This window comes from Miniopterus schreibersii (genome assembly GCF_964146895.1).
Source record: "Miniopterus schreibersii genome assembly, chromosome: 9".
In the NCBI taxonomy this organism is placed as follows: domain Eukaryota; kingdom Metazoa; phylum Chordata; class Mammalia; order Chiroptera; family Miniopteridae; genus Miniopterus; species Miniopterus schreibersii.
Window position 1 is genome coordinate 72,519,317 of NC_138118.1, and position 10,266 is coordinate 72,529,582.

A 10,266-nucleotide genomic window follows, 5' to 3' on the forward strand; every position below is an offset into this window, starting at 1 on the left:
TAGGAATCAAAAAGTAGGGAAGTCACTTTTTTGTGTGTGCAAAAGGAAGAGGCTCACCCTATTGGCTACCTAGACAATTTCCATTACTCTACCACTTCTTTTCTGCAAAAGACTCCACTTTTGCTCAGGATGGTTCCCCTAGGGCAAGGAATCTACGAGAGAGCAGCCCGAGATGGTAGCTATAGTCCTTTGTAATACAATCTCTGAACTGACATCCGATCATTTTTTTAAAAAGACTATTTTTTAGAGCACTTTTAGGTTCACAGAAAAATTAACAGAAAGTAGGGAGAGTTCCCACATTCTCCCTAATACACACACAGACTCCCCAGGTACCAGAGTTCCCCACACATCATTATCAGCCAAAGTCTGCCGTTTGCACAGGGTTCACTCTGTGGTGTACATTCTATGGGTTTTGACACACGTATAATACATGTGTCCACCCTCATAGTATCATACAGAGTAGTTTCGCTGCCCTAAAAGCCCCCAGTGCTCCACCTATTCATCGTCCCTCTCACAAAACTCTGGCTATCATTGATCTTTTGATTGCTTCCATGGTTTTGCTTTTTCCAAAATGTCATATAGTTGGAATCACACAGTAGGTAAACTTTTCACATTGGCTTCTGTCACTTAGTAATGTGCATTTAAGTTCCCTCCATGTCTTTTCATGGCTTCACAGAGCATTTCTTTTTAGCACAGAATAATGTTCCATAATCCGGATGTTCCACAGTTTATTTACCCATTCACCTATTGAGGGGCGTCTTGGTTGCTTGCACGCTTTGACAATTATAAATAAAGCTACGATAAATAGCCGTTTGCAGGTTTTTGCGTGGATATAAGTTTTCAACTTCTTTGGGTGAATATCAAGGAGCGTGATTGCTGATTGTATGACAAGAGTACATTTAATTTTCTAAAGAACTGCCAACTGTCTTCCAAGGTGTCTGTGCCATTCTGCATTCCCATCAGCAACAAATAAAAGTTCCTATTGTGCTACCTCCTCACCAGCCTTTCATGTTGTTGGTGTTTTGGAATTTAGGGTAACAGTATCTCACTGTCGTTTTAATTTGCAGTTCCCTAAGGACATTGATGTGGAGCATCTGTCCATAGGCCATCCCATCCCTTTTGCTGATTCTGTTCATTAAAAGAAATTCACTAGGCCCAATGGGCACCCAAGGGGCAGGGAAGCACCCAAGGGCATGCATAGCAGGAGACAGGGCCGTTGGGAACCACCTCAGAGGCTGCCCAGTATAATTCAATCCAGGAAAGAAAGGAGGAGGGGAATTGGAGACAAACACAGGCAATGCTTTTGAGGAGTTTTGCTACAAAGAGAAACAAGGAAATGAGAGATTAGTTGCAGAAAGATGTGGAGTCAAAGTATGTTTCTATTTTAATTATTTTACAACAAACCAGATCAGTCTTATCAATAAAAGTGACATTTAATATATTGAATGTGTAACTAAATAGAATTCTATTTTACAGCTTTATTCATATATTTCTTAGAAGTCTTGTGACTAACAGTCCTCCAGTTTGTACAAAACAAACCCTAGAGGGGATTTTAAAAAATAGTCTGCTTGTACCCATGTGGGGGTGGAAACAAGAGCATCTGTATTCCAGGGCTTCCAGGTGACTTACTTGTACATCTTCTAATTGCCGATCAGCCACACCGTTTATTTAGATGAAACCATCAGGCTCAGCAAGGGCAGGCAGGCATTCTCTCTTGGCTTGAAAACAAGCCTATAGCTGCTTGGAAAAGGCAGGCTGCTGGGCCCAGATCTGCATGTGGCAAACAGCTCGGTGACGCCAGTTAAAATGTTACCAGACTAGAGTGATGGTTTAAATCACAAATAATGTCAGTGGTTGCTTTATCTTCCGACTCTAGACTACAAGAACACAATAAAATGTGCACTAAACACAGAGACAAGAGTAAATGAATGGGCCCATTAATTTGCAAAAGCAAATGTCCTAGATCTGTCTGATGCTAGTCTATAGAGGACAAGGGAGTCCTCCTGGAAATAAGGATCAGGCAGCTGCAGGGTTTGGGGAGGGCCGTGAGTAATGTGCTTTCTTCCCCTTCCATGCTCAGGACCAACTCGGGCATAAGACACAGAGTGGAAATTAAACTGTTAGCCTTCCTACTGATAAGACTGAGTCTTTAGAGCTGAGTCCGCCCTATGCCCCTTCTCAGTCCAGACCTTGAGTCACCATTTCCTTATACTGATCCTGGGCACCGAGGGAAGGAAAAGCACGTGAATCCTCACAGCTGGCATCCTTCTAACGGATTTGCTGTTCTTTGAAAAAGATGAGTCATTGGATGTCACCTGCCACAACAGGTCAGGGCCAAAAATTTAGAGTGAATAAAATGCAGGATCATGTTACTGCAGGGTTAATAAGAAATACTCTTGTGCTTGGTTTAGACTATCAAAAAAGCACAAAGATAAAGAGAGTGACACATAATTTTCCAACTGACTGCACACTGAACCAAAAAAACCCTCAATGGCTTCCAGGCGGTCACTTCTCAACTTCCGTCTCCCCTCCCATCAGAGAAGGTAAGAATCTTGACCCGTTTCATTGGGAACAGGTGAGACAGGCAGGGGATGGAAGCCAACAAACCTGCCCCAGTTTGCATGCTCTCAAAATTCATGTTAGCACAGGATTTTATTGGAATTCCCTCCCGTTCTGGAAGGGAATGAGGGAAGTGTGGGCAGAGGCTGGTGGTGTGGTCCAACAGAAGCTCCTCCACAGAGAAACAAGGCCAGGCGGGTGGGCGGGGAGGCCTGGGAGGCTCCCCTCTAGCAGCAGAGAGGTGCCCAACTCCTCTCGATGCCTGGGATGCCGGCTCTAGAAAGGCAGGCCAAATACACACCAAGAGAAGGAACCCAGCAGGTTTATCGAGCACTGGCTGCCCCAAGCCCTAGGCCAAGTTCTGGGAATGCAGGAATAAATTCACACTCCAGGTGACCCAAGAAAGCTGCAGCCTGGGTCCGACCCCACCACTACTACCTTGTGAGCCTAGAAGAGTTTTGTAGCGTGTTACTCAACTGCTTTGGGGGATCAATGGCAAATCGCTTTCCTTGGCGTCTTTTCCCACTTATCCAGGCACTGGGCTGAATTCTGGGGATTCCGTGGAGAAGAGACCTCATGGAGCTCACAGTCCATCATCATGACAGCTCTGCCGCTGGAGAACAGCCCAAGGCTGGCTCTCCTCCACCAGAGAAAATCCTGGAAGAGCTATAAAGTCCTTTCTCCTCTATGAGGCCTCTTTAACTCTCTTGGCCTTTTTGGGTTTTCCATCTTCTATATTCCCCTTTCCCCAGCGGCCCAGCGCCTGTGCTGTCAGCTTCCTGCTGGTAACGCTAGACTCAGCGTAGGTACCCCCTCCTCCAGGAAGCCTGCATTGACTCCTTAGCTGGGCTTGCCCACTTTGTGGGCACACTATGTGGGCTTCTGCCAGGGAATGAACCTCACTTTAGGTCCTTGAGGGCAGGGGCAGTTTCTCCTTCAACTTCACAGCCCAGCACCCAGCACCATGCCTGGCACAGAGTCAGCACTCGATAAATACCTGTTGCACTAAACAGTCCCTCCAACCAAAATGATCTCAAGTGCTCCAGTTTCTAGGAAGCCCCAAATCTCAAAACTCCAAGGACAGGTTGAAGATAAGACTAAATGCTAGACCAGGCTGGAGAGGGCTCGCTCTGCCCCTCAGGGCTTCTGCGGCTCGCAGACCACCCGAGGGGAAGGCGGGGCATATTCGGGGCGCGGCAGATCCCTAACATTATTTGAGTGTCAGGAGTTCCATCGAACCTGCAGGAGGCAAACGGACACCACGCCCAGGGAGGTGTCTGGGGTGGATTTTCTGAGACGGGGCTGGGGGACCAGGGCCATGGCCCGCCCCGCCTTCCCCGGGCCGCCGGCAGGGGGCACGCGAGGGCCTCGGGGCTCTGAGGGCGGGCGCGGGACGGGGCGGGGCGGGGCGGGGCGGGCGCGGGGCTTGGGAAACTTTTTGGTTGGCTGCCTCCGGGTGCTGGCAGCCCAGGCCCCTCTTAAACTTGGCCTCCCCGGCGCCCTCCCCTTTCGCCCGTGGCGCGCGGCTCGGTAAGTGGCTCCCGCCGGGCTCGACGCCGGAGCGGCCACGTGGCTGGGGGTCAATCGGTGGCGCGAGGCGCGCCCCTTGTTGACCCCGAGCCTGCCCCGTCTGAGCCTCCAGGACCGGGGTTTAGCCTCCGCTCGGCGACCCCTCGGGAGAGGCCCTCCCAGCCCGGGGGAAGGAGCCGCGGGGGGCGCCCCTCTGATAGCCCCCTTCGGGCGGGGACACCCTCGCGGAGCTGGGGGCCCCCTCCTCCCCGGGAAGCACCCTCATGGTGCTTCAACGTCCCCCTTCCCCAGTGGCCGGGGGGCCTGGTGCCTGTGGCCCCCGACGCTCAAGGGCTCGGACCACAGGGAGCTTCCAGCGCCTTTCCGGGGACAGGATGACATTTCGGGGATCAGACTGACCCGGGCGGAGGCGCACTGGGCGCCCCGCCTGCCGCGGGCTCTGATGCGCGGGACGCAGCCACTTTGGGGAGCGGGTGAGATCATGGATCTGAAACTGAAGTTTCCGTGCGGAGCAACGTAATAACGGTGTTAGCAAGAAGCAGCCGCTTCGCCCGCACAGCCTCTCCCCGCCCCGGGGCTCCGGTTGGCACTGCGCGCGCGGAGCTTGGGCTTTTTTTAAAAAAAAAAAAAAAAGGTCTGGGGGTGAGTGTTGCGGGGGCGGGTGACATTTTCAGGACATGAGGCCAGTCTTGGGAGGAAATCGGAACCGGTGGGGCCCCGAGATGGGCATGCAAGGCTGGTCCCAAGGGAGCGCTGAATTTGGGGAGGCGGGGCGCTCTGCAGCCAGGGGCCGGATCCGGCGCCGGTGCCCGTCGCTGTAGAAAGGGTGGGTCTCTGCCCTGAAGATGCGACTGTAGAGCTCAGTGAGTGAACGGAGTCATTGTAGCCTTCCCGGGTGGCGCTTAGGAATCTTCTTTTGAAATGTGAGGCCTGTGGGTTTACACGGTGGCCTCCGTTGCGAAAGATCCTCTTACCGACCAGGCAACCGAATGGGACGTGCGTTTTTATCACGCTTTTGAAGGGGGGGGAAGGGTGCTGCAGGCTGTGTTCTGACATACATGTGCATGTGGGTGGCCCCAAAGCGCATGGACTGTGTGCCGGCCCAGAGCCTCAGTCTCGGGGAAATGTGACTGCCAGGGTTTGTTTCACAGCTCCCTTGGGTGCTGAGCCAAAACAGTTTAAACTACCCCATCTGAGAAAGACGCATGTGCTGGGAGCCAGGCAGCCTTTCAGGCAGGCGGTGGCTCGGGCCAGGGCCTATTTAAGGGCTGCCGAAGCTGAGCCAAGGAGGCCGCCTGTTCTCCACTCTCTGGGCAAACAAGTTTCTGGCTTCCTCTGGTTTTTAAATCAGTTAAAGCTTTGTTTGTTTTTCTAGGCAGTTAACTGTTGCCAGTAATTTTTTTTTTAATTGATATTATTCCATGCGAATGTAACAGATAAAGTTGGGGAAAGGGCAGCTGTTGACATTCTGTTAAAGGGTTCCCAGAGTATAGGAATTTGTCACTGTTTATGTGACTCCTGGCTGGAAAGTGCAGGAGATTCCCCAGTGTTGGGAGATTTGGGGAATGTAAAGTGACCACGTGATATTAACATTGTCCTCACTTTCCTACCAGGCTCAGTCCGGCTCAAGATGCTGACACACTTCAGGTAAATGGAGAGAATTTGGATTAAGTTATTATTAAAAAGTCGAATAGAATTCTTGGCCAAGGATGAGACGTCTCATCTGACTGGATACGCTCCTGCGCTGATGGGTTAAAGGATTTACCTGAGGCCAACCAGATAGGAGTTTATTAAATGCGGTCACATCCCTCCCCAGCTTTAAGTTTAATCCTTCAAAATGTTTTTCCAGTGGTGACCATTTTGAGATTGAAAGAAGGCTGCGATGAATTGTTAGCATTAGTAAGATAGGACTGGGAGTTTTAAAAATTGGTTTGTACGTCAGGACATTACCGTGTCTGAGCTGACAGCGTGCAACGGTGGGGGATTCTATTATCTGCACAGTTTTATAAGCCGTTTTCGTAATAGCGGGTCTTATTTAGCAACTGCTCATCTAATTACCCACTGTGGTACTTCTTTTACAGGGCTCATGCCGGAAAGAGAATTGTGCCGGAAAGGAGCTTTTCAAGTAAATTAGGTGCATTTGAACAGGGGATGGTTGATAATATGCAAAAGAGAGGCTTTTGCTTTCTTTGTCTTTTTTCACAGTCAAAGCCCCGGTGAGTCTGGAGGTAACCAGATATCTGCCCCACAGAGGATTTCTATAGATTTCAATTTCTATCAACCAGCCCCAGCCTGCAGCTTGGCACAGTAACCAGACTAGCTCTTCTATACCTGTCTTGAGACAATTTTTGTCAACTGCGCTTTCGTTTACAAGGTTATTTTTAAATCCCATTCTTTTGACTGTTGCAAAGATTATTTGTTGCAAAGTATCCTATTAAAATCTTGGTATTATGTGCTTACAGATTTTTCCATACCACTGTAGAGCACTTGAATGATTAAATTTGACCCTTTTGACAGAAAACAGATCGATGGATCCCTAGGCATGGGGAGGGGTGTGGCAGAGGGGCACGGGAGTGTGGAGGAACTGTTTGACACCTTGATTATGGTGGTTATTGTGTGGTTGTCAAATCTGGGGTGAGTTTTCCTGAATGTAAATTCTGCATCAATAAACATGACTCTGAAAACTTAACTTTTCTGGCATCTTGAGGACATTTCCAACAACGTCTCTGGGAGGACAGTCCTGGGTCAGCACTTGAATGATTTCCTGAGTTGTGAAACGCGGCAAAAACATCAAAATCACTTTGGAGTATAAGTTGCATACGTGACTAGTGTACACAATAAATACCCGAGAAACAGGACCAAGAGGTATATGTTGGCTCAGATATCAAAGACAGACAATTTCTCTTTATGGATGTTTCAGGCAGCAACATGTCCTCATTTTAACATCTGCGTTTTAAATCTCAACTGTGATGTGGCATTTCTCAATCTCTTGACAATCCGGTTCTAGTGGCCACATGGTGGCAGAAAATGGAGTATAAAAATTATTTTACCTGTATGTGCCCGTAACTTTATTGGCACTACTTTGGGTTCCTTGTAGCCTTGCTTTCCACGTTGGCAATTTTGCTTTCCAAGAAAACTTTGAAGGACCTTGGCCAATACTGGCTAGCCAAGGAACTGGGGAAACGAAGTGAAGTGCTAAGAAATTGGACTTGGGTCCATCTCAAAGCTTAATGCTTATGCCACATGGTTTACTTCTGGAAGAATCAGTCTGAACTCCCTTTTTCTCTTGGGATATTCAAAGATGGCTTTTGAAAGGGGTGATGGCCACGCACTGGTTGTGAGCCATAGCTCCTGCAGGTAGTAGGTCTAACCTGCAGAGCCTGTTGAGCCCTGCCCCCATGGCTAGGGGTGCGAGTCACCAAAGAAACTGGGGTGAGGAGCGGGGCAGCCCACGCAGGGTTCTGCGGTCAGCCTGCCCTGCTTGGCACAGCACGTGCCTGCCCGTGGAGCAGAGCGAAAGCAAGAGTGGAAAGATGCCAGCGTGACCGTTGAGCGGCCGGGCAGCTCTTTTGTGCTCAAGGGCCCCGAGGAGAAGGGAAGCAAGTTGACATGAATGAAACGTTTTCAAAGACGACTTATTTAATTCCAAGGGAGAGGCTTGGGCATGACGAGAATCTTTAACTGTGACTATGAAAGAATGTGACTGAAATACAGTTTTATGCTAGTGGTTATGATTTCCTTGAAAATGTCAAATCTTATTTAACAATCCCAGTCACTAGCCTCCCCAGATGTGACCTGGCCTGGCATCACAGATGCACTGTTGCTGTGTCAGTTCAGGTACCGAGTTCATCTGAGTTCAAGGACGGCCGTACCTCATTTTTGACAAGTCCTTGACCGTGTTCCTAAGCCCTTGAGAACAGGTAGTTCTTGTTTCTTAAAAGCAAGCAAATCTTTGTAGTTCAAGTGGCTATTCCAAACTAAGGTACATATTTTTTGAGGTTTCTAAAAACCTTAAATATGTGTGTAATTTGGCAAATATTTACTGTGTTTCCTCTGTGTGTTAAATTCCGTGACAGATGATTCCTGACTCCACAGAGTTTCCATGATGTGACCTGCCCACATCACTGTGCAAGATGAAGACGGTTAGAATAGCCCACGTCAACTGGCTACGGGAATCCTTTCACTTAGTATCTGAGTCAACAGCTGAAAGATTCAGTTGTTAGGACAAACTGTGAAGAGACCGTTATATCTGTTTATACAACACCAATATATTTCCCGAATGGCGTGAGGCAGCTTACAAACAAATAGCAAACAATACAGTTATTAGAGGAAATAAGAGCTCAGCAAGGAGAGAGCAGGATTGTAAAACAAGCCATTTGACCTCGTGCTTTCGGCTTCTGCCAATTTAGCTCCGAGCCTCCTGGGAACCAGAGCAAAGAGCCAGTTGGCAAATTCACCAGTTGCCACTTGAAGTTTTAAATGGAGGAGGAAGGGGCAGGGGCATCTGCAGTCCAGGCTCCTTAGAACCCAAGTGAGAAGATGCCCCCCCCCCCATGATTCAAGTACCTTGAAGGAAGAAGCAGGCCGGAGAAGGTTGTCCAGGTAGTGGAGACACGCGTTTGACCCTAAAGTAGGGCAGTTGGTCGGTGAGCCCTGGGAGGCTGGACCTACTCCGCTGACTGTCAAGCCAAAGTCGGATAAATAACACCTTTTGAGAGAGAAAAGCCACATTGAGATTGTGTGAACAGATAAACAGCTAGGGCTGTGTCTGAAAGGCTTATTTTTATTTTGTACTCATAAGGTTGCCTTTCCAAAATTTACTTTGTATCATAAACTGAAGAGTTCTGATTCCAATATTTTGTTACCAAGGGATTCATCACAATCTGGGGCAATGCAACCATGACTAGGAGGCCCCCTGGTGGAGTTCATCTGGGTTGCAAGGGGCCCTTTGGCTCTCGGTACCCTCCACCCTTGCCAATTGCGTTTCTAGGACAGCTCCACCTCCATCTGTTTCAGAGATAAAGGTAAAATCCAGTCAAATTAGTGTGATGTATGTCACCATGGATTGCTCTTGGGAACAGCAGAATGGTGTAGTTGGTGGAACGTTGCCCAATATCATTGATTTTCCAGTTGGACAAATGCCCTGGCATGTTACCCCAACTCTCTAAGGCAGTGGAGAGCCCGTTGCATCATGTATAGACCTGTAGCAGAGAAACATGTGGAACTTTGGGAATCATCACAGAGTCAAACTGCCCTCCAACGCAGTACCCACTAGCCACATCTGATCTGACATGTGCTGAGGTGTTAAAAAAAATCAGCTTTGGAAGAATGAATGCTAAAAAAGAATGTAAAATATCTCAATGTTATATTGAGATAATATTTTGGATATATCGGGTTAAATGAAATCTATTAAAACTATATAAATATGACTTGCATTATATTTCTGTTGGGCAGTGCTGCTCTAAAACATGAAATATTCATGGAAACATGCAGACAGTGGTTCCACAATCCAATAGACAGAAGGACGTTGCTTTTCTACTCTATAGGACCTGGAGGAAAGCAAAAGTAAAATTAGCACTTCAAGTGCAGAATTTATAAGTGGCAGCTACTTTTTCAAGGGCAGAAGGTGCAGGGGTAGCCAGTGCTACTTAGAAGACCTGATATAAATTCTACACTTAAGCTGCTGGCACTTCTGGGGATTTTAAATAAAAGATTTCAGAATGTATTTATTAAACAGTCTTTTGCTCTAAAACTACTCTGTGCAAGTCCTTGTGTGTTCATTAGAATAACCAAAGGCCAGAGGACTTGGTAAATACAACTTCCTCACAAAAAAATCCATATATGATGGACAGTTCTGGCTCCCTGACCTAGTTTTGGTGTGTGTGTTTGTATTTGTGTCTATAGTAATATAGTCTTTCAGGGTTTTTTAGTGGAAGGGGAAAGACTGGGAGAGGTGGCACCATAAGTATTACCAGAACTTAAAGTACAGTTTTTAGAAACTACCTTATGTTAAGCAAAATGTTCCACAAAATTCTCTCCTCCCCTCATTTTCTCTTGACTCTAAAAAGCAGGTCAGTGTAAAATCCCCTCTCGTAGTTTCTTTACTAGTAATAGCAACCTTTTGTCATGGTGCCTTTTAACCGTAAGTTGACTTTTCCCTTGGGTTTCACATTTTTC

General features: G+C 47.7%; 1 long non-coding RNA gene across 2 annotated transcripts; it reads left to right on the forward strand.

Annotated features, from left to right (window-relative positions):
- The first annotated feature begins 3,964 nt into the window (after window positions 1-3,964).
- LOC308561659 lies at window positions 3,965-9,837 on the forward strand. Of its 2 annotated transcripts, XR_013999536.1 has the most exons (4): window positions 4,043-4,089; window positions 5,703-5,736; window positions 6,171-6,305; window positions 8,166-9,837. It is a non-coding gene; the product is annotated as an uncharacterized lncRNA (long non-coding RNA). The 2 variants fall into 2 exon arrangements; XR_013999535.1 differs by lacking the exon at window positions 8,166-9,837 and having other exon boundaries at window positions 3,965-4,089; window positions 6,171-6,776.
- The last annotated feature ends 429 nt before the right edge of the window (window positions 9,838-10,266 follow it).